Source organism: Rhinolophus sinicus, linkage group LG02, assembly GCF_036562045.2.
Source record: "Rhinolophus sinicus isolate RSC01 linkage group LG02, ASM3656204v1, whole genome shotgun sequence".
In the NCBI taxonomy this organism is placed as follows: domain Eukaryota; kingdom Metazoa; phylum Chordata; class Mammalia; order Chiroptera; family Rhinolophidae; genus Rhinolophus; species Rhinolophus sinicus.
This window is the reverse complement of record NC_133752.1, coordinates 68,752,149-68,776,539: the sequence shown is the minus strand read 5'-3', so window position 1 is coordinate 68,776,539 and position 24,391 is coordinate 68,752,149. Positions and strand designations below refer to the sequence as shown.

General features: G+C 42.5%; 1 protein-coding gene and 1 long non-coding RNA gene across 9 annotated transcripts in view; one reads left to right on the top strand and one right to left on the bottom strand.

Moving 5' to 3' along the window:
* HOPX (HOP homeobox) overlaps nucleotides 1-417 on the bottom strand; it is a 28,812-nt gene extending 28,395 nt beyond the window's left edge. Inside the window, exon 1 of the mRNA XM_019740139.2 lies at nucleotides 28-417. The gene's annotated coding sequence lies outside the window, so the exon portion shown is untranslated. The remainder of the gene's footprint in view (nucleotides 1-27) is intronic.
* On the top strand, nucleotides 310-22,955 carry LOC109451704 (uncharacterized). 8 transcript variants are annotated; one of them, XR_012493711.1, is made up of 5 exons: nucleotides 311-449; nucleotides 6,165-6,320; nucleotides 11,975-12,238; nucleotides 12,817-12,897; nucleotides 22,414-22,955. It is a non-coding gene; the product is annotated as an uncharacterized LOC109451704 (long non-coding RNA). The 8 variants fall into 8 exon arrangements; XR_012493709.1 differs by lacking the exon at nucleotides 22,414-22,955 and adding an exon at nucleotides 17,907-22,406 and having other exon boundaries at nucleotides 12,077-12,238; XR_012493712.1 differs by lacking the exon at nucleotides 22,414-22,955 and adding an exon at nucleotides 17,910-22,406.
* The last annotated feature ends 1,436 nt before the right edge of the window (nucleotides 22,956-24,391 follow it).

The following is a 24,391-nucleotide window of genomic DNA, read 5'->3' as shown; positions in this document are numbered from 1 at the left end:
GCAGACAGACCTCTGAAAGTTACTTACGTGGAAGTGGCAAAGGCAAGCCCTGGATTTGGAAGCCGAATCCTCTGATACCAGCCTGCTTAAAAAGCTGGGCTGACTGAAACAGGCTGTTGATAGCACGCTATTTATGCTGTGAGTACACACTCAGGCAAAGACCTGAAAAACCTGCAGCGTGGGCAGCAGGAAAACAACTGAAAGTATGCCGAGGTTACATCTCTCGGTTATTCAGGTTTGAAACTCAGGCGGTGACTTCTGAGAGTCTCATCCAACTACCTTCTTGTTCTGAATATCTTTCTTAGCCACGTAAGACTCTTCACCAGGATCGGATGAGAGAGATGCGGCTGAGAGAAGGAAGAAACACCGGACCCTGGACCCTCGTGCCAAGTTCCTTATTTTGAACAGGCTTCCAGCTAGATGTTTCCTCATTTCAAAGCATATGCTTGGTAAGGCTGGTTTCACAGCACTGGGGGCTGGGTGCCAAGCTAAGAGCCTGGACAATTGCCCAATCAATGAAAAGTTGTTTTTGTTTTGTTTTGTTTCATTTTGTTTCAGGCACAGAATGTACAAATAAAGAACAGTTATAAGGGAGGTTCAGGCTAGGATGATACAATTTTAAGTCCCTTTCAAAAATGACAGTAATTTCTTTCCCCTGGCATCTGTACTTTCCTTCTGATTTTCCCTCCCCTTTCTTTGTTAATGAAATTCCCATCTAAGAGTTGAAAGATTCCCCATGAGAGCTCGAATAAAAAGCCAGTGTGTGAACAAGCCTGTGGGAAGATGCTCTCCAAGTGTGAGAGAGTGTTCAGTGGTTTGTGTGACCATCAGTGGAAATGTTTCTAAGGGTGAGGGTGTGTGTGTGGGTGTGGGGACCCGGTTAGCCGATGTTTATCTGTCTTTTATAGCTAGATACGGTAGTTAATAGTCAATTGCCGAACACTAAACACATTAAGTGGGTATGATTTTGAGAGGATGACAGAAGGAAAACAGGGTTTGGTGAGATCATTTGTGGGAATATCTGTGTGCATTTGCTGGTACATAGCACAGACTGGTAAGTGCCACCCAGATATACACATCCTATATTTTTCACTTCACTGGAGAAAGAAAAAGCCCACTTGATTCTCTTGGGAACAGAGGCTGTATGTGAAAGAGCAGCAATCATTCAGAATATTTCTTTCTGTCTTGGAAGAAGGGATAAATGGATATAAAACATGTGTGGGAGAAAAGTAGAGACAGGGGGCCTAGCCTACTCTAACCCTGGTTACCAGAGGAATTCTTTTGTCTTCTGCCTAATTCATTGCCTAACTTTTGACTGTTCTACGACCAAATCTGAATTCTTGCCTCCCAGATTTCTTGAATGCGGAGTCTACGTCTTGTTCATCTTTTGACACCACAGTGCCTGGAATAAATTATTAGGGTGGTGGAAAAAAATGGTGATTATCATCCTCATCATCATGGTCGTCATCATGTAGGATGTAGAGAAACTGACTATGTGCCAGGCTCTATGTAAAGCACGTTACAGTGAGTTTGTTCATTTATTCAATCCTCACAACAGTGTGTGTTAGTTTTGTGTTATCTTCATTTTACAGATGAGGAAACTGATGCTCAGAAAGATTAAATGACTTTCCTACGGTCACAGTAAGTGGTAGAGGTAGAATTTGAATCCAGATCTATCTGGTTCCAGAGTCTGGGTTTATACTCAGGACTGATTTGAATCAATCTTTAGGAAATTGCCTGAGAACGTTTTTCACCTATCCTTATTTCTTTAGCTATTTCTCATCTGTCTTCCAGAATGTGATTTCCATGACCTCAATGACCTTCTCTGTGTTGTCCACTCTTTGACCCCAGAACAGTGTATGTCACATGGTAGATGCTCAATAAATATGTGCTTTTTGTTCAGTTTCTAAATTCCTTTGAAGGCTCTGTAACCCAACAGACAGAGGGCTCTGGCATCAGCAGAGTCTCATTTTGGTTCAGACACATTTTTTGGCTCTTGTATAATGTGTTGGCTTCAAGCTGTTTTCTCTTTATCCAGTGTGTCATGGAGAGGAAACTACAAGTGGTGAAAACCATAGGTCATTTTTACATCATTTAAGGACTCTGCAGGTGTGTGGTTTCAGGTTGTTCAGCATTGCAGTGAGTTCACCAAGAACCTAGGCTCTTCCTGTTCTTCATTCTGTAGCCCTCAATGTGACAGAGCTACCTCCCCTCATTGTGGCAAAGTTGTTGCTGTAGTTCCAAACATCACATCCTTAAACAAAAACATCCAAAGACAGGTAAGAAGAGACATGGACTTTCTCCTTAGCCTCTCTTTTTATTTGTTAGAGAGGAAAATCTTTCCAGAAGCCACTAGCAGTCTTCTAGTTGTGTCTCCTTGCTGAAAACCATATCAAATAACCACCACATCGGCAAAAGAGGAAATGAATCAGGTTGATCACGGTTCATTTTATGGACCCTAAGGGAGGATCCACCTTCCCCAGACAAATTTCCCTGATAATCTGAACAAAATGAGGATCCTTTAACAGGGAAGAAGTAGAAAAGCACCATCAACAGCCAATCCAAGAAATCTTTTAAAGTATGATAACCTAAACTGCCTTAGTACTTGGGCACTAATCTCAGCCATGGCTATTGGGTTTCACTAAATCAGTTCTATATTTATGTACACTTATTCTTAATAAGAAAAGCTTGCCTTGGCTCTCAGCAAAATTACAGCTATTTCAACAACCCACAAAAAAGGGAAGTAGCTGGCTATAGTGATTCCTTTTTTCTCTATAGATTTATATTCTAGGTCTTTATATCATTACTGATTTTCCATATATCCAAGAAATAGCACAAAATCTATCAGCCTCTTTTCTTCTTCTATGTCACATAGGATTGACAATGCTGTTGATTTCTTAGAAACATCAAGTCTAATACTGTAACCAATTATAAAAAGATTGCAAAACAGTTTATAAGCTTTAAGACTCATTTTCCTGCTCTTCCTGTTGTTTATGATATTTCAGGGGAATTCCACAATCCTACCTGTTTGCCTCTGTCTCTGCCTGGGAGCTCCAGCTGGTGCCTGGGATGCGTAAACTAAAAACATATGGCTGATACAGTAATTCTCACATAGTTAGTTTTCTCCTGGTGGTTAGGAGACTTCAAATTAACACCTGCAATTAGGTAATTCTTTTCCTTCTCTTTGCTGTTCTAGACCTTTTCCTTGCAGTGGGCTTCAGAAACTGTCTTCTCCACTGTCACAGATCAAGAGAATTAGGATGAAGGATGAGGTGAGCTAGATGTTAGGCTCCACAAGGAAAGAACACTGTCTGGGAGAGGTAGGTGCTCAAAATGTGTTCGCTGAGTGACTGGAAGAATGGTACAAAGGAAACAGTGTGGGCTTCTCAATCATGCAGACTTGGATTCCAGTCCTACCTCTACCACGTACCATCTATGTGATCCAGAGCAAGTTAAATAACTGCTCTCAGACTCAGTTTCCTCATCTGTAAAATGGGAATAATGATGCTTATCTCCCAGGTTTACTGTAAGGGCTAGAGATAATATATGTTAAGCACTTAGCATAATGCCTAGAACATAGTGTATGCTCAAAAAATGGTGGCTCGTGCTAAGTTACAATAAGAAGCTAGATGTTCCTTAGTCATCTTGGTGGAGTGCACACATGGTAGGCACAAAACAGTTCAATTTAAAACCCTTGGGGTGGCCAGTTAGCTCAGTTGGTTAGAGCATGGTGCTGGTAGCACCAAGGTTGCCGGCTCAAATCCCACATGGGCCACTGTGAGCTGCATCCTCCTTAAAAAAAACCCCTCAAGTTCTACAGCAAACAGAGGTGTTTGATAGAGCCACATAGAAGGCAGTGATACCTGGACAGTGAGGGCAGCTATTCTCTTCCTGCCCAAATATGGAGATCACTGAAGTGCAGCGGTCCACTTTCTGAATGTGGAACATATGGAACCAAGCAATGGTGCAAAGAGAGAAAGGCCATTCCTTGGGGGACAGAACACTACCAAAGGCATTTAAGAAAATTCACAGTAAGGATATAAAACCCCCAAAAGCGAAAATCTGACTTACAAAGAAGCAAATTTGGAACAGGGGTAGCTGGAGTATAGAAGCATGCTTGCTGAAAGTTCTCCCCCAAAAATAGGAATTTGCAGTAAGAGAGACTGAGCATTCTCTGCGAATGGTATGGAAATTCTGACTCCCTGAGTGCCCTTCCTGGCCCAGTTCGGCTGAGATGCGGAACAGTGTAGGAGGTAGAAAAGGGTCAGCAGATGAAGAGAAACTAGACACAGAAGAGAATGCCCGCTGGCCTACGTCAGAGATGTTTCCCTTGGCTGCACTTGGCAGAGGGTTTCACAAGTTCCCTGGTGGAGAGGGATTGGACGTTTTAACATCATCACTCTCTGTATTCTTTGCAGGGTTTTGTATACCTAGTAGTGACTGGATCATTCTTTCGGTGAACTGCAGGTATTTCATTCTAAGCGTGGATTCCATGATCATACCTAATCCATTTGTTGTCCTCATGGAGTCCTGAGTCAGCTGACCACTGGAAGTTAGGATGCTGGGAGCCCATTACAGAAAGTGCCTAGGGAAGGCTCTTCCATCTGGTGTGGCCCATGTTGCTTTTGCTCTTTGACTTAAGAACCACAGTTTCTTCTTCTTCCATTTAGTTTCATCCAGAGCCTAATGAACAAGGAGATCACAAGCACTGTTTTCCCTAGAAATCCCACTCATACTACCGATCAGAAGAGAGAAAGGCTCTTGGTAATGGGGAGTATCACCCCATCTGTGGAAGGAGGGAGGAGGAGGCATCTTCCTTCACCAGGAATGCCTCATTTTTCTGTCTCAGCATTAGGACTTGCTGTCGCTGGCAGGAGCTGCACCAGAAGCAGCGTGGCAACACTCTCAAGAGGGGTGGGGGTGGAGTCTCACCTAAGAGGCTGCCTCTTCCATGAATGATGAGAAGCCATTGCAGGTTGGGGCCACTTCTGCCTGATTGTAATCCCCTAGCACACAGGGTGAGGACACAGCGTCCCCACACCCACTGCTGAACTCTTAGGGATGGGCCCTGCGCTTTTAGAAAGCAGGGGGTGGGGACCTGGGGTGAAAGGAAACAAAACCGTCCAGTAGAAAGCTTGCTCGACTGGGTGTCAAACTCAGGCACAGTCCATGCTCTTAACTACTGCCTGGCATGACAGTCATGGCCACTTCTATTGTGTTTCCCCGAAAATAAGACCTAGCTAGACAGTCAACTCTAATGCATCTTTTGGAGCAAAAATTAATATAAGACCCAGTCTTATTTTACTATAATATGAGACTGGGTATAATATAATATAATATAATATAATATAATATAATATAATACCCAGTCTTATATTAATTTTTGTTCTGAAAGACGCATTAGAGCTGATTGTCCGGCTAGGTCTTATTTTGGGGGAAACACAGTAACAGTGGCTTCTAATGGTGACTCCAGGAGAGGAACAGAAGGCCTCACCCCCGGCCCATGGGGTGCCCGCAGCCCAGAGCTCCATCTGTGTAAGACACTTGACTTCTGTAAATGGTTTCAGTTGGGAACAGAGAAGAAGAAGAAGAAAGGAGGACTGAGCTAACAAAAATATAGAGTTTGAAGCAAAATCAAAAAAGGAAAATTCGCATGCTTGACATTAGAGAAAGGGTTCAAAATAATTTGGGCCAAAATCATGGATCAGCTGAAAGGGGAGAAGTTTTAATTAGAAGCTACAGACTTTTTTCTTCTTCCCTCCTGCTGTCCACCCCAGAGGTGACAATGTGGACTCGCTGTGTGACTTTGGAAGCTCACATCTTCTCTCCATGCTTCAAGTCCCTCTGTATAAGGAGGGAGTCGATCTAGTTACCGTGTTTCCCCAAAAATAAGACCTAGCCAGACAATCAGCTCTAATGTGTCTTTTGGAGCAAAAATTAATATAAAACCCGGCCTTATTTTACTATAATATAAGATCAGGTCTATAATATAATATAATATAATATAATATAATATAATATAATATAATATAATATAATATCTGGTCTTATATTAATTTTTGCTCTAAAAGATTCATTAGAGCTGATTGTCTGGCTAGGTCTTATTTTCGGGGAAACAAGGTATCTCTCTGAGGTCCTTTCTGTTTTAATCTCTGTCCTTCAAGGGGAGAGGATCAGGGGCAGGTCGATGGAGCAGATGGACCCAGAGCAGACATAGTGGGATGTTGGCTCCCCCAACTTAAGGCTGCAGGAAAGCCTGAATGCACAGGACAACTTCACCAACTGTTAGAACATTGAAACACTCCACTCCCTTTCTATTGGTAAGTAGTCACTCCCCGAGGATCCTGAGTCCCCGCCCTCAACAACCTGGGCCTCCCCCAGACCTCCTAGGATCCAGCAACTAGAGGGTAATACCTGGCACTGTGGGGTGTGTGTGTGTGTGTGTGTGTGTGTGTGTGTGTAAGTGAGGAGCAACCAGGACAATGCTCCAGCCACAACACTTCAACCAGGTGGTTTGGTCAGTGCCTGGTCCTCCACTACAGTCCAGGGAGACAGTTTGAAAGATAAAACTCTCGGGGGTTGGTAGGGGAAAAAAGGAAAAAAGGAAGGGAGGGAGGAAGGAAGGAAGGAAGGAAGGAAGGAAGGAAGGAAGGAAGGAAGGAAGGAAGGAAGGAAGGAAGGAAGGAAGGAAGGAAAGGAAAAACTATAGGTCATCCCTAAAAAATTGTCTGAAGGTCTTGATTTCTGCTTTTGGCAAAACTATGCCATGGTCTGATTTTGTTAACTAATTCAGTGCAATTCTGCTCTGTGCATTTCAGCAAAAACCTGTCTCCTCCTTGGCTGTCTCCGACATTTCTGTAGCGAGGCCTTGGCAGTGGAGTGGGTAATGATTTGTGGTCTGTTGTAAAATGTCCTCTGGTGTGGTGAATCACATAAATGGTGGTGTGCCCTCTTGCATCTGGCTTTCACCTCTCTGGAGAGTCAGCTCCTGGACTGGTCTTTCCAGTGGGTTCTGAGTAACCTGCCGGCAGGCCTGGTGTCCAGGTTAATCTCCCAGAGCCGACACCTTTAACTTTGTTCTCTGACTCAGAGGGAAATGAATTCTGCATTCTTCAAGGTGCTGCAGTAGCTGCCCCGTCTGTCCCTGGGCCAGAGCTCAGGCTGAGAACAAGTTTGGGTTGTGTAAAGGTTCAGAGGAAAGGCCAGTGTGGACCTGGTTCAAACCGAGGGTGACCAACCTTCTGGCTTCCTCAGAACTGTCCTGGTTTTATCACTAAAAGTCCTGTGCCCCCAAAGCCCTCCAGTCCCGGGTGGTATGTCACCCTCTCCTAGTTCTCTCAATTCATAGCCAGTAATTTAACCTCTTTGAACCTTAATTTCCTCATATGTGAAATGAAGATAATGATAACCTCATACGGTATTTCAGGACTAGTGTCAATATCTATCCAAAGACTGGAAGAAAAGAGAGGATCCGGTGACAAAAATAACGTGTTTCTGCCTCTGTTCCAAGAAGGAGTAGGCGTCTCCCCTTCCAATGTGTTTGATTTTTCCAAGTATAGGTGTGAGGACAGCACTTGAGGATTCTGGAACAGTCTTCAGAAAGCCTAGCAGGCCCTGGCTAATGGAGAAGGTTGGATTAAGGCCTCTCTCAGCCCTATGATTATCTGATTAAGTGTAAATGGCAGAAGCAGCTGTCTGCCTGCAGAAGTCACTTTTAGCAGCTACTTGGGAGTCACAAATAGGAGATTATGAAGCCTTTCTTTTCAGCATCTTTGTTGCCCCTCAGCTATTGTCTGCACAGATGCTTAACTAATAGCCCTGTTCTGAATGACTATTTGCCAGTAACTACTGTTTCGGGACTGAAAAAGGAAAAGAAGTCAACGTTTTCAAAGGACTCCCTTGCAAGGCATTTGCAGTGCAAGGGTGAATTTCACAGGCATCTTAATCCCTGGCAGTAAAGGGAGAGGGCTGTCTTGGAGACCAGAAGCAGCAAGCAGGAACTCCGATAACAAGGAAGGGAGGAGGGTGTCACTTATTCACATACCCTGATAGAAGAAGGCCTTACTCAAAGACGCCATAGAAAACAAGCCACAGGCTGATAGGCAGGATTGGGAACATGAAGGTGTCAGAGGGATCAAGTCTTTTTCTGAATGGAAGGAAATGACCGGGGGAAGCAGTCCTTCATAACTGAGCAGAGCTATTTCAGCACTAACCACGGGAGGGGGTCTTATTTGGAGGATGCCAAGGGCTGGGGATTATTCAAAGGGCCAACATCTTCACCATCCCAGCCTTCTCACTCCATCACAAATGAAGTAAGAATCTTAAGAACTAGTGCCAGATTCTAATTGAAAATAGAAGGCTTTAAAAGTTGGAAAATTCATCATGCAAGACGGGCACCAGGGATTGCGAACTAGTTCATGTCCAAGGCAATTGATTGCACAATTTTGCATAATTAGGACACCTTTGGGAGTAGAAAGCAAAAAAGGACTCTCCAACCCATTTACTGATTTACATAAACATTAGCGTGATCGTGGTTTCAAAGCCTGTGGTGCCTCCTTCACATTTACATTCTAAGTTACCCACGGGGCAGAATGCCAAGGACAGCAACTCTGCTGGTTTTGGTGGAGCACAAAACTGCCCGCCAGACTCTGAGGAAATCTGCAAAGGAGATGTTTCTAGGTTACCGAATCATCTTTTCTTCTGGGCTTCCCACCCTTTTGTAAAGAAAATTAAGTTCTGGGGTAGTTCATTTAAAATTCAAGAAATTTGATTATCAGAGTAATGCATTAAAGCATGCCCATTAGCCATTGCTGCATAATAAATCACCCCAAAGCTTCATGACTTAAATCAACCACAGTCATTTTATTACCCCTCCCCATTTCCATCATCAGGAATTTAGGGACCATGGGGAGATCCTGGTCTGAGTTCCCTCAGGTGGTTGCAATGAGACAGCAGCTGGAGCTAGAGCAGCAGAGGGGCTGGAGCAGCTACAGTCTTGTTGGGTATCTCTCTCTCCATGTGGTCTCTCCATCAGAGCTAGTTTGAGCTTCCTCACGACCTGGCAACCTCAGGGCAGTTAAATGTTCCAGTGCAAGTATTGTAGCTCCCAACACAGCGGCTGTATCAACTCTTATGACAGGGCCTCAGAAGTCACTTCTACCGCACTCTGTTGGTTACAAGTGAGTCAGAAGTCCATCCAGATTCAAGGGGGTTTAGTCTTACTTCATAACGGAGAAATGGTGAGGTTCTAGAAGAGCAATGTGGGAAGGGAGATATTGTGGCCGTCTTTGGAAAGCTCAATATACCATAAGGTATAAATAACTGAGGATCATAACTCTGAAAGGAAATTTTTGTGTTTTAAGAAAATAATGCGTTAAGCTAAATACATCTCTAAGTTAGTGGAGTAAGTACTGAAGAAACTTGTGTTAACTACTTTTAATCTCTTCTTCTCCACCGACCTCTGATTCTTTGGGGTATGATGTGCCATATTAGCTTGCTAGGGCTGCCATGATAAAAGACCACTCACTGCGTGGCTTAAACAACAGAAATTTAGTGTCTCCGTTCCGGAGGCTAAAAGTCTGAGATTAAGGTATCAGCAGGGTTGATTCTTTCTGAGGGCTGTTGATTCTATCCCCTGGCTTCTGGTGTTTTGCTGGTCATCTTGGCTCTTTCTTGTCTGGTAGAAGCATCACTCCAATCTCTTTCTTCATCTTCACCTGGTGTTCTCCCTGAGTGCATGTGTTTGTGTCAGATTTCCTTTTTATACAGACCCCAGTCATATTAGGGCACCCTCCACATGCCAGTATGACCTCATTTTAACTAATTACATCTGCAATAACCCTGTTTCCAAATAAAGTCACATTCTGAGGTACTGAGGATTTAGGACTTCAATATATGAATCTTGAAGAGACACAATTCAACCTATAACATGCCCTTTATTTTCTGAAGGAAGGAGCTTCTTTTCATATAGTTTCTGAGAGAATAAATTGGGAGCAGGGTCTAATCTCAGGTAAAATTTTCAAAATTTTTATGTGTCTTCTCCTTCCCATGGTCCTTGTCATTCTCTCTTACCTACTAAACATCTTTAAATTTTAAGATTTTCATTAAGGCTATTAATGCCATTAGAGTAGTCTAGGATTAAATGTCCTTTTAAAAATGTAATTATCAAATGTTGGTTATGGGGTCTCATTCCCTCCGAAATTTTCTCTACTCCTAATGCCCCTAGTTACATAACTTCAAGTTGCATAGGATTTTCTAAAACTGTATCCTCCTTGTGACCTGGGGCTTACCTATGCAGCAACCCTGTTCATTAAGGGGGCTCAAAGGACAACTTTTTGACTTTGAGGATTTAAGATCATTCTCTCTCAATATTATACAGACATTTTAAATTTTATTTCTTTTGGATGTTTAAAGAGAAAAGGAAAAAGATAGGCATATCCTGCTGCCTCATTAAGGAAGCCACAAATCTTTGGCTTTCTTGCCCTAGCACTTATTCTGCTCTTGATGTTTTCAAAATACCGTCCAATCATTAAATAGCCAGTTCCCACTACATCTTTGTGAAATGTGAGAATTCTTGCCATTTTCAGTAAAGGAAACTGAAGCAAAAAAAGCACCAAGGTGACCCGTGCAAGGTGATATACCAAATCAGGAGCAGACCCGGGTCTCTGCTGTCTCATGGACAAAACCTTTGTCCTGTGCAAGCCCTAGCCCCTTCTCCTCTTTCCAGAAGCCAAATGCCTAGTCTACCTTGTACTCTCCAGTCATTGGAGGAGTAGCAGGAAAGGCAGGAGTTAGCAGATGCCCAGCAAACAAGGATGATGCCTAGCTGATACCTGCTGTGAACAGGCTTGTTACTAGTGTTTGCAAAAACACTTCCTGGAGAGTCCCAGAAATCTTAAGGGGAACCTTAGGATTCTGAAGCCCTGAGTCAGGAGCTGGGCATCCCGGTGCAATCTCTTTAGTACTGACTGGGTAGTGGGATCTGGGATATTCAGGTCACATGAACAATAGTGAAAAAGGTGCATAAGGTATTCCTTCTAGTCCTAAAAAACTAATTTTCAGGATTATAAGATCCATTAGAAATAAATCCCCTGAAATTATTTGATCTAGTCTTAAGCCAATAAACAATAACAGCAAACATTAAGGACTTTAAAATTGTAGGAATGTGCTACAGAAAGGTTCCCAGACAAGTTATGTGGCTGCCTCCCCAGGAAGACTGGGAGGCACCGTAACACCTTCTATTATTTGCAAAATTATCATTTTTTTTCTCTGGTGAGGATTGCATATAATTGACTGGTCCTATACCTGAGTCGAGGGAAATCAATGCAATGCAAATTATTTTATTTATGATAATTTAAGAGGCCATCTAGACTAGCATTTTACTCTAAGGCTGGCCATTGAAGCTAAAAGCAAATCGAAATCACATTCTCCTCACCTGAGATACCAAGCATACCCTTTCCCTGTTTTTCTCTTTAGTTATTCACTGTAAAGCTGTGACTGGTTGTTTTACTCAGTAGAAGTATAGCTAGCAAGGGATGTTTGACTTTGATTATATGATACTCACGTGGAGTAGCATGTGAGCAAGAATATAAAAGAGGCTTCTCATTTTCATATCAAAATGCCATCTTGGTCCTGTACACCTAAGCATTTAGGTCTATTTTCATTATCAGTTCTCAGAAACTCATTCTATTTCTCTTTTCATCTAGACTACTAGGGACCCCAGAGCCAAATTTAGTACTCAATTTCACTCTGTATTCTTAGTTTAGGTTTTCGGATATAAAATGTTTACATTCACAATGCTTATTTACCCATTTCTTAATGAGTTTATTTTTAAAGAGTTGTTTTAGTACGAGTTACCTCAAATCTTTTTAAAAAATAATTTAAGCACAGTATTAATAATAAATACATTTTAAAAACCAATATAATATTCCACACTGAGAATGCCCTTCAAAGTCATAGTTTGTTTTGTCCACAGGTCCGTAGTATCTCACGTTAAGAGATAACTAGTTTTGGTGTTTTGCTGGGACACACCCATACTGCCATACTGGAGGTTAAAATGTCGAAATCTCTCTGTAAGAATTGTTTAAAGCCACTGCTGTGAGCCTCCGGAGGACCTGCCACAGCTACGTAACTCTGCCTCTCACCTGGGACCACTGCACCACATCCCTTCTCCACCATCCATCAGCCAAAGGGGCCCAAAGGACCAGTTCCAAGCTGTAGCCAGCAGCCCTTCTCTCAGGTCAATGATCCAGCCATTCTGGTTTTGTATTTTAATATCCCCCTAAAAGAAGACGTTTTTGACACTCTTGCCTCCTTTTAGTGCAAACAATAGCATTGCTTATTAATATAAAGACAAGGTAGTGGTGAAGAATACAAATTCTGAAGCTGGACTTCTTGGGTTCTATCCCTGGTTCAGCCTCACATGGTCCCTGTGTCCTCAGTGAGTCCTGTATCTTCTCTATGCCTGCTTCCTTCAGCCATGTGTTGGAGGCAATGGTGGTATGTCCCTCATAGGATCGTTTTGAGGAATGAACGAGTGAATGTAGGTAAAGCAGTTAGAGCAGCGTGTGCAGTAAGCTCAATGCTTTAGCCATTCATTATTATTGAGCATCTACTATGTGCCAGGCACAATACTAAATGCTTTGTGTTTGTTCTCTACTTCCCCAAATACCCCATCAAGTGGCATTATCATCCCTATTTTAAAGAGAACTGAATCTCAGAGAAATTAAGAAACGTGCCCACATGCTGGTGACAGACAGAGCAGATTTAAACTCCTATCTTTTTGACCCAAAGCCCATGCTTTCCTCTCCATCTTAGAGTCTTCTCTGGTGGAAGTAGCACTTTACAGCAAAGAAGAAAGAGAAGATGGCCGGCTGGTCCAGGTACATTTGGTGAATGGTGAGTATGTGAAGATGCTCAGTGGATACAGAGACCCGGCAGAGGATGGATGGCAAACAGAATTCGCCTCTGACTAGAAGAGTCGGATATTGTTTATAACAATAGTCTCCAGTCACCAGACTTGGGCAGTCATCCCTGGCCCCTCCTTTTCCTGCGCTCCCAGATCTAGTCACCAAGCACCTCAATTCTGCTCTCGTGATGTCTCTCACATCCCTCCCATTCCATTCATGCCTTATGCTAACACTTCATTTTAAGTTCTCATTACCTCATGTCTAGATCATTTCAAAAGCCTCTGAACGAGTCTCCCAGACTCCATGTCGCTAAGTCAGCCCTACTGTAACTACCACATTATTCCTAAAGAAACTGGTTATATCACGTGATTTCACTGTTCAAAACCACCCAATATCTACTGAATGGAGTTCAGCTTTGCAGAATAATATTCAAATTCCTTCTTAATCTAATTCCAATCTTTACTGCCAAACTGGTCTCTCAGGACTCCTCTGTGAGAATCTTAAGATTTAGCCAGGATTGTTTCCTAGTTATTCCTTAACCATGCTATTTCCTTTCCCACCTCCAAGCCTTTACCCACTCCATTCCCCATACCTGGCACACCCTCCTCCAGTCTTCTAAATCCTGTATGTCAATTATGACCCAACTTGGTCACCCTCCCTGCTGTTTCACCTTCTTGCCCCACCTCCAGGGAAGTGGAACCTCTCCCTTTTCTGAATTATACCATTCATTTGCACTTAACCCCCACTGCCTCATATTACAAATTCTCTTTCTTTCTTTCTCTTTTCCTTTCTTTCTTTCTTTCTTTCTTTCTTTCTTTCTTTCTTTCTTTCTTTCTTTCTTTCTTTCCTTCCTTCCTTCCTTCCTTCCTTCCTTCCTTCCTTCCTTCTCCTTCTCTCTCTCTCTCTCCCCCCCCCTCTTTTTACATGCTTTGCTGTCCCAGTTACATCGTGACTGTTTTACTGTCAAAGGAGTGAAGGGGACAGATGATGGGGAGGGCTCTGATATGAGGAGGTGGTAGAATAGCCTGGTGGTTAGGCTTTAGGGCTCAGGACTCAGACAGGCTGGGTTGGAGTCACAACTCTGCACTAACTAAGTAACTAGGTAATGTTTATCAAGACACCTCATCCCTCAGTATCCCCATCCATAAAATGAAAAAAAGCACTGTCCCTTCCTCAGGGCTATTGTGAGGATTGAATGAGTTAATATGTAGAGCACCCTTATCCAGGGCTTGGAACATAAATAAGGCTCAGTTAACATTAGTTATTATTACTTTCATTATCAAACAAGAAAAGAGAGTTTATGATGTCTAGACACCAAATAAATTACCTTGTTTAATTTGTATGACAACCCCATGAGGTAAGAGGATCGCGCCGAGCCATGCCCTAGCTGTGGAGCCCTCTGTGCCGCCCTGAACTGCTAACGGGCCTCGGACATGAGAGAGACATGCACCCCAGTCACGTGGGAGCCGTGTTTACTGTCCCTGTTGCAGCTGCACTTAATTCTAACAAGTGTGACTCCTATCATTCTGGAAACAGTAGCACTTCTCTCTAGTGGCCGTTAGGAACCTCATTTCTAGCATTTTACACAAACTCTACTCACAGGGAATGACCCAAGTTGTCTTCCCCACACTGGTCAGCTCTCTCTTTACAGTGAGAAGGAGGATATGAGGTTGAAGAGCAAAAGAGAGAGCGAGGAACAGATAGATTCTTTCTAAATAGGTGGGGAGGAGGCAGGACACAGCCTGTGCACCCGAGGCTGCCACGACCCATAACGTCCTGGGGATGCTGCCACAGTCTCTTCAGAAGGTCATGGGGCTGGCATCAGCAGTGGATGTTTCAAGCTGTGTAGATCTTAAGCCCAACTCAGATCAGAAACATGTCTGGAGCTGCTATAGGTTTGTTTGTTTGTTTGTTTGTTTGTTTGTTTGTTTTGTTTTGCTTGGTCATGATTTAGCAATTTGCATTCAGTCAAAACCTTGATCTGTCCTTTGTGCATCTGCACAACAAAAACATAACCGGGGAGCGAGTAAAGGTCTGAACCTTAGTGATAAAGAAAAGTAAAATATAAAACTACTAAGTAGGTGGTAAATCACTGACACAACACCCCTCATCCCACATCCTTTCACTAGAGCTGTAAATTCTAGCCACTCACATCCTCTAGAGTATAAATATGAGACCCAATTTAATCCAACTGAGCTGCAAAGTCTGCTGAGGGTCTTATAGGAAACTCCTTACATATAATCTTGTTGGCACGTGGTGCCTGGAACTGCTGCAGCAAATTGCTAGTATAAGGGAGACATGGTTGATATACCCAGGAAGGCAGAGCCAAGAGCTGGACAATATTTCCGTCCTTGATGACATCATTGACCCAATCTTTCAAAGTTAGAATGAATCCAGACTTATTGCTATTTGAAATAATAAATGTCCTTATTGTTTAATTAATTTTGATTCTGTTACTTGTAGCCAAAAGCATTTTAACATTCTAAGCTGTAATGCTGTATCTTTATAGGCAAAATAAATGATTCTTGCCCTTGCTAGCATGTTCTTTCCCCATTTTCTAATTGGACACAGGCTAGGGAAATATGCTATAACCACTTACTGGAAGATTACAGCTAGGTAATCTGAGTTCAAAAACTGGCTTTCCCTGTGTGACCTTGGGCAAATTATTTAACTTCTCTGTGCCTCAGTTTCCTTATCCATTAAATGGGAAAAATAACCATCCTGCCTCGTAGGGTTGTACTGAGAATCAAATGCGCTAATACATATAAAATGCTTAGAACAGTGCCTGGCCTATAGTAAGTCAGCATTAGCTTTATTTTCATCCTCTCCAGCAGTGCATCCTTCTGCATGTTTCCGGGCATTTTGCTGTCACACTTTCCACCCACATTTTCCTTTGCCAAGCACTTCTGGGAATAACTGAAATGTGGGACAGACATGGCCAGCTCAGCCCTCTTGCTAGCATGCATACCACAAGATCATCAGAAAAGAAGTTTAACAGAAAGTAACAAATATGTTGTCTGGAAACACCATATAGAAGCCAACATTCCTTATGCTCCCCAAATCTCACGCTCTGAATGTCCTTCACCCCATGCACTGAGACAGAGGGAGCAAGGACTCCTCAGGGTTGGTTTTCCTACAGGCCTCTGTGGTGTGCCCTTAGCACTGAGTGTGTTCCTCAGACATCTATAGCCCAGGTGAACAGAAACAGAAAAACCCCACAGACCCTCCTACATCACTGTCACTTTTTACTTTGCTCCTGCCATTTCTCCCTCTCTTTAGGTTCTTTGCTGGATCAAGAATCTCTTCTTGTCTTCTCCTCTTGGGACACTCTTTTTCCCATCAGTGATGATTGTACATTCCTGTCTAGCTACCAACCCCCAGGGATTGCAGAGGCTGTTTCAGCTTCTTACGTCTGCATTATGCTTGTCAATCTAGGTCGGCTTGCAGCCAATACTTCTGTATATCTTATCTGGAGAGCCCTTGGCAGCTTTCAAAATACTTTGACCTAAGTTATTTAATCCTCACAAAAATCTTGTGTGGGGCATGTTTTTATTCCAAACCAGACTCCTTGGGGCTTTGTTCCTTTCCTGTAGAGATCAAGGACAGAGGGAGGTGAGACAAAAATACTTCACTTTCTTTATAGTATGTATCAGAGGTGATAAAGACCTCATTCAATTTGACCTCAGCGGTGAGTATTTCAGGTGGAGGGAGAGCAAAGACCCTGCAGAAATCACCCAAAGTCTACCTGAAACTTGAGGACTTGGCTTTTGAAGGAAAAACAAACACTGAAAAAGTCTCTGAGTAGAAGGATCTAGTTCTGACTTCTAACTGGCAGTCCAGTGCAGAACGGGGCGCGGCGGGGAGAAGGTTCTGGAAACTAGCAGACTTAACAAAGTACTTCCTACTATAAAATCTTTCACCATTTGTATGTGTGAACCTTAAGAAGGACTATATCTGTCAACAGGGACTCTGCATGATTAACTAGGCCCAAATTCATAACCAGGCATTGTTGACAGAGGCCTCTCACACATACAGCATTTTAAGGAAAAGCCACGGACTGAGCTTTCAATTTCCTGCTCTGTACTCTTGCCTTCTGAGTTGACCTTTATAAGACAGCGCCTGGTATTATCTTTCAGCCAATGGACTGAGACCTGCCCTGTCTAATCTGAACTGCGCAGCAATATCCTCATTGGCCATCTATACTGACCAATCAGAGTGGCTTCATAATGACCAATCAGAATGTGAGAAGCCAACTAATCAGGACTGTGCAATTTAGATCAATCAGAGTTGTGTGATTTGGACTCCTCATTTACATAAAAATGGACTCCTCATTTACATAAAAATGGACCAATCGGGAACCAGGGTGGGAACTTTCTCTATAAAAAGTGGCCTCCCCTTGGTCTAGGAGGAGTGTACTTGGTTTCCACTGGAGGCTGCTTTGCTTGGTGTGCAAACTGTTCACCTGAATAAAGTTTCTCCTCTTGCAGCACCTCAGATAGGAAACTTTTGTTGATATATGAGACCAAAAAAGCATAATATTTTGCCCCCTTCAGATTCCATTGCTGTATTGATTTATTTATCAGAAATCCACTCAAACACTTGTATCAGAAACGACTAGGCTAGAAACTGAGGAGCCCACCTTGTCCCCTTCAGGGGTGAAGATTTGAGATTATCTGTGAAGAGTTGATGTGCAGTTGAGGTTTTCCTAAACAGGATTGCAGGTTTGTGGAGCTCTGGTTACTGCATTCTAGAAGGTACAAGGAAATGGAGGCCTCCAAATGTAGGTTGGTACCGCACAGCTCTGCCACCTCAGCATCTGTCTGAGCTGCCAGACTTGTGGAAAAATTCCTTTCATTTCTTCAGTTTTTATTCAGTGCCAAGTTAGTGCCAGGTTCAGTGCTAAAGAGAGGTCAGGGGCCCAACTATTGTGTTAACTGGAGCAGTACAAGTGACCAATGCTGTTCTTCCCTTTTTGTTTTTTTCTTTTCTGCCTTCCAGAAGGATTTGAAAAAACAAAACAAAACAAAAGAACCACCTCGCTTTCTACTTTCAAGCACACCCTGTTCCTTCACAAGGAAAAAAGAAGTCCACAGAGCAACATTTATTCATAAAGTTTCTATTCAGCTCTCCTTGCTTGTTTTTGGCTCAGGGTTCAGCTAACTGGTTCCCACAGAGTGTAGACCAGCAGGGGAGGTGGGGTTCACTGTAAAGAACATTAAAAAGACCTGCTCTTCTAGAATGTAATGGAAAACCACAATAGTTCTGAATGAGTGGCATGGTGCACAGTGGTGACTTTTTTACCTTTAGATTGGAGGTTGCCTACTTCTGGGTGGGCCAGGCTCACCCACCCATTCTTGTCTGTTATGTCTTCCCCCTGAAAGGGGCTTTCTTGGAGGTAAATGAGGTATTGTCCCTCACTGTCACTTGGATGGGCTCTTTCGGGTCGCTTTCAGGGTAGAGCACTTCCTACCTTAGAAGGAGACAAGTGAACTATCCTTCTAGCTGCTCATGGTGAAAACCTTGGAATCGTCCTTGACTGCTCTCTTTCTCACATCCCACCAGCATGTTCTGTTGACTCCACATTCAAAACGTATTCAGTATCTGTATCAGTCTCTCTCTCTCTCTCTCTCTCTCTCTCTATATATATATATATATATATATATATATATATATATATATATATATATATGCAATCTAAATCACAAGATTTATTCAGTATATCTACATATGGTTCAACAAGAGAAATAGAACCGGTAGGATATACATATTAAAAGATTTCTTGCAAGGAATCGGCTTATATAATTGTGGAGGCTGGTTAGGCAAGTACAAAATCCATAGGGTGGGCCGTTGGGAAAGGCGGGTGGGAACTCTCAGCACAAGCTGAAGCTGCTGTCAACATACACACACACACATTTTTTTCTTATTAAGGAACCCTAAGCTCTTCTCATACGGCCTTTCAGCTGATTGAATCAGGCCCGTCCTGAATCTAGAATAATTTCCTTTACTTAAAGTCAACTAATTAGAGACTTTAATCACATCTACAAAATCTTCACAGCAACACCCAGATTCGTGTTTAATTGAATAACTGAGGACTGCAGTCTAGCCAAGTTGACCCATAAAACCTAGCATCAATTATCCAACCTCATCTCTCTCCTCCACAGCCCCTTCCCGGGTCCAAGCCACTATCATTTCTCTCCTGAGTTATTGCTGTAGCCTTTTGACCAGTTTCCCTGTTTCTTCTTATCCTCCCTACCCCTTTGTTACCCCTCCCCCAAACATTTTCAACAGAGCAGCTAGAGTGACCATTGCTCCATGGCTTAAAGCCCTCGTGGTGGGCAGAAAAATAGTTCCCCAAACAAAGATGTCCACATCATAATCCCCAGAACCTGGGAATATGTTACCTTCCGTGGCAAAAGGAACTTTGCAGATATGCCTAGGGTATGGACCTGGAGACAGGGAGGCGATCCTGAATTATCCAGGTAGGTATGATCTAATAACATGAGTCCTTAAAAGTGGAAGAGGAAGGCAGAAGAGTGGGTCAGAGAGATGCGCTGTGAGGACTAGACCCTCCACTGCTGTCTTTGAACATGGAAGAAGGAGCCACAAGCCAACAGCAAGGAAAGGGGGACCTCAGTCCTACAACTGCATGAAACTGAATTCTGCTAATAAAGCTGATGAGCAAGAAAACAGATTCTCCCCTAGAGCTTCCAGTACAGATGGAATGCAGCCCTGACAACAGGGCTAAAATTTGTATGCTGGTGAGACCTGTGCTGCACTTCTCATCTGTTGAACTGTAAGGGACAAATTTGTGTTGTTTAAGCCACCAAATTTGTTGTAATTTGTTACAGCAGTAACAGAAGATGAATACAGCCCTCCAGCAACTTCCCATCCTACTCAGAGTGAAAACCAAGCTCCCCGGAACACACACCTCCTCTTCTCTTGATGTCATTTCCTCCTACTCACCCCACTACTCTCTCCTACTCACCCCTTCACCCCCTACACCAACTCCAGGGCTTGGACTAGAGTGAAGCTCATGAGGCATTAGCCTTGAGACACCAAAAAACTCAATAACAAAAATAAATAATATTTTAACATACTATCAAAACTAATGCCAAAAAAAAATCCATGATACACAAAATATAAAAATTTGGAAGAAAGACAGGATCCAACCCTGCATTTTCACAACTCACCTTTCCCTAACCTCATCCCTGATCCTTGGTGCTCTCAAACTTCCAAGCTCACTCCACCAGCAGCATTTTTCATTTGCTTTTGTCCCAATTAGTTGCAAGGCTTCCTTCATTACCTGCTGTGGTCTTTGCCCAAATATCACTTTCCCAATGAGCCTTCCCTGACACTTTATTTGAAATCATAGTGCCTGTCCTTCATCAGCTCTCCCTGACCTACCCCCACTCATGTGCTTTGTATTTCTCCAAAGTACATTATATGTCTAACACTCTGTTTTATTTATTTACTACTGTAGCGGCGGTAAAATTTCTCCTCTACTTTCTTAGGTTTCTTGCCTGAAACTGTCCTAACAAATGAAGAGGAGAAAAGCATACACATTTTATTTTAATAAAAATTTACATGTACATGGAAGTCCTCAGAGGAAAATGAAGACCCAAAGAAATGTCTAGGCCTAAGTGCTTATATACCACGTTGAGCAAAAAAGTGGTAATTATGGAAAAGTAGCTAAAATATACAGAGGGACTGAAGGAAGATAAGAGTTATTTTAACAGGGTCTATTTATACAAATTTCTCTCGACCTCAAATTTGGGTTAGGTGTCCTCACCTCTGGTGATAAGAATATTGTCTTTCTTCTGATACAGAGAGGGCATCTTTCACATGGGAGTTTCATCTCCTGTTTTCAGAAAGAAAAGGGGAGGTCAGAGTGCCCTACTTGCACCTGTTGTTTTCAATGCCTTTAGCTCAAAATAATCAATGTGCCAAAGTAGCATATTTTGGGGTGATGTGTTCTTAATGCCTTCACTATTTTGTTAACTGCTGTTTCACCAAGGCCTAACAGTTTGTGGTGTTCAAATAAGTATTTATGGTAGGAATGAAGGAAGGAGAAGGAAGAAAGGAAGGGTGGAAAATGTCAGTGGGTGAACAGGATGTGCATGTGTATTCAAGGAAGAATATTCTCATTGATTTATTGAAGCCTAAAATCCCTGAAGAACTGTAGTATATTTCAGTCTGTCTGTTTAATGAAATATCACTTTATAAGCAGGGTTATATTTTTCTCTCCCAAAGGGAAAAAAGCCATCAAGAGCCAGTGTATTCTATTAGATTAACTAGCAAATTTGGGTTAGCTGTTTACTTTGTTTTAGGATGTCAGTTAAATTCTGTTTCCACTAAAATTCTGGGAAATGTTTGAATCTCATATACTTTGCCCCAAATCCTTTCAGATTAATAATGCCTAGAGATTTTATTCTCTTCTATTTCCCCTCAATAATTAAAAATGAAATTTTAATGACCTCCTTCCTGCAGTTTTTATGAGTGGATTCTAATAATGCTATTGTCAAAAATCAATGATAACTTGCATCATAAATAAATTGATTTTTCTACCACAATAACAAAAAAATTATAATAGATGTCTTTCAAGGTTAATTGGGATGGAAAATAGACCCAAGTTTTACAGCCATCCATTGACTGACTGGCACCGGTCTGACTTAGGGGTTGGCTGGAATATATGAGCTGGGATTTAAGTAAAGCAGTTGCAGATGGCGGCACATGCTAAACTATGTGGATTGTGGGCCAAGGTGGCCAGTGTGGGCATGTGCAGGACGATTAAGTAGAGGAGCTAGGTTAGAAGAGAGGAGAGAAAAGAGAGGTGCAAAGGGAAGCAAAGAAGAAGAAAGGAGGGAGGGAAGGAATGTGGGGGAGAGGGAGGGAGAAAGAGAGAGAGACAGACAGACAGACTCAGAGATAAGCCTGAGAGCCTTTCCTCCATTCCTGACAGTTCTTCCATTTCCTGTCCTTGAATCTTTGCTTCCTGTGCTTTAATGTCCATGGGCTCTCCCATGGCCTTACTTCAGCTAGTTTGAGAGGTTCTCTGTTCCTTATACTCAAAAGAACTGACTAGACTGTATATTCCTGAGGATGGTCATTGAAAAAGCAAAAAGTTCTTTGCGCAGATTTGGAACACCACAGCCAGAATTGTGCAGTGTTTTCCACTGGAATTAAAGAGTGGGTTTTGATGTTTTTAGCGAATGAAAGAAAAATGAGTTTCAACTAAAGGGAATATCTTAGATTAATACTGGAACAGAAAAAGGACATTAAAGGGGAAACTGGTCAAATCTGAATAAAGTCTGGAGTTTCGTTAATAACAATAGTCATATTAATTTCTTAATTTTGACCGTGTAGCATGGTTATGAAAGATGTTAATATTAGGGCAGATTGGGTGAGAAGCATACAGAACTCTTTGTACTATCTCTGCAACTTTTCTGTAGGTCTAAACTTATTCCAAAATGGAAAGTATATTTTAAAAATATGTTTCAATTCCTAGACAGATAAAGAAGTAGAATGATGGAATGGAAACAACAACTACAATAGAAGTCAGAAACACCAGGGTCAAATCTGGAGAACCTTGGGTTCAAAGTCCCTGCTGGCTTCTTCCTAGCTGTGCATCCTTGGCCAAGACACTTCACCTCTTTGATCTTCAGTCCCCTCATGAATTCATAGTGCCATTTGAGAGGCAAACGATGACACTGACGATGATAGCATGACATGGATGACCCAGCGTGATGGTGTAGGAAGGACGGGTCCTGCCTGGACCCCTGAACTGCATATGAATGGGTTCACCCCTCAACTCATGGTACTTGCTCTGTATACTTTGGCAAATAAAGAGACAAAGTCTCTGACATGCAAACCACAAATGCAGACTCTGCAGAGGTGCCTGTGATGTACGTAGAAAATCACACAGCAGAGTGTACACACATTTTGTGGGTCACCTTTTAGGTTACTTTATCTAACTGGCATTTTTCAATGTTTGTAATTGTTCTCATAAATATTTTAACTGCAAATTAAAACATATATATGCCTCCAGTATATATATGCATGTGTATATAATATATACGATACTATAAATACACATATATAAAAACATTCATATATTCATACGTACGTATACCTAAAACATATTCATACATATACCTAAAACATACTATGTAAAATATGCTGCTTTGTCACGTATAACATATATGCCAATACAGCACACTGGTCAAACCCACGACTACAAAGTCAGGCTTTGGTTTCAATCCTAACTCTACCACTTACTGTGTAAGGCTCATCCTCTCCTGGGCCTCATTTTTCTCACACAGGGCAAAACCATTAAAACTTGCTTAAAAGACAATTGAGATAACTGATGAGGTAATGCAAATAACAGAGTATGAGATATTTGGCTGCAAACAATAATATATTGGCTTTTATAACCAAATTTTTATAGTTTGTAATAATTTTTAAATTACGCAAATGTGAAAAGCTTCTATAATTCCACCCACAGCACCCAAGATACCCCCTACAACAGTTTGGTGCCTATTTCTCCTTTCCCTCTCCCCATTTGTTGTGTTTTTCTTATCCGTTTGTTTGGACTCTTGTGTTAAAAATAGTAGTTCTTTGTCTTCATGTTTGCTGAATATTTCCCCCAGTCTACTGTTTATTTTTTGGTTTGATTATTGGCTTCGAGGTCCCAACCCTAAGATCTCTTCAGGACCACCATCTGCCAGTGTTATATCTGGGACCCTCCTGACCGCACGGATGATACCAAACTGTGCTGGCAGAAGCTCGAGCCTGTGGGAAATGCTGAGGCCTGCTCGGGCCATCCAGGCTGCATAAACCACACTTCACTTCTCCTCTACGCTCCTGCACTAGTCCGAGCTTCAGCAACTCTTCGGGCCTCTCCAGTTTTCTTCCAGTCTTCAGTTTTCATACAAATCATCCCAGGAGGGGGCAGGGCCGCATGTGAGCAACTTTCTTAGGAAGATGAATATTTGTGTGCAAGAAGTTGGTGGGGGATGGGGTTGGGGAGGTTTTGGGAACAATTGCTATGCTATGATTGGGCAGAGGGAGAGATAGAACTGGCACAGTTGCAGCAGTGGCCACCACCAATTCCTCAGGGAGCGTTGAAGCTGGATGTCCCTTCAGAGTTATCCTAAATTAAGGCAAGGGGGCAGGACCTTTGTTCTTCCACCCAGAAAAATCCTTATTACTGGTTTTCTGTAGGGAAGGGCCATAACCTTGGACAAGGCAGCCCCCTGCAATTCCTCGAGAGGGACTCAGGTGACAAAGGTGAGAGCCCTCAACTGGCAAGACTTTCAGAAGCTGGAGCCAATGAGTCTTCAGTCCTCAAAGGGGAATGTGGGCCTCTGCAGCATTCACCACCCATGGCTCATTGGCCTATGAGCTTCCTTGGGCCCTGGCCACTCCAACTCTCTTTTCACTCCTCAGGCCCCAGAATCTTTATCTAGTCTGGAAGGGTAGCCTGA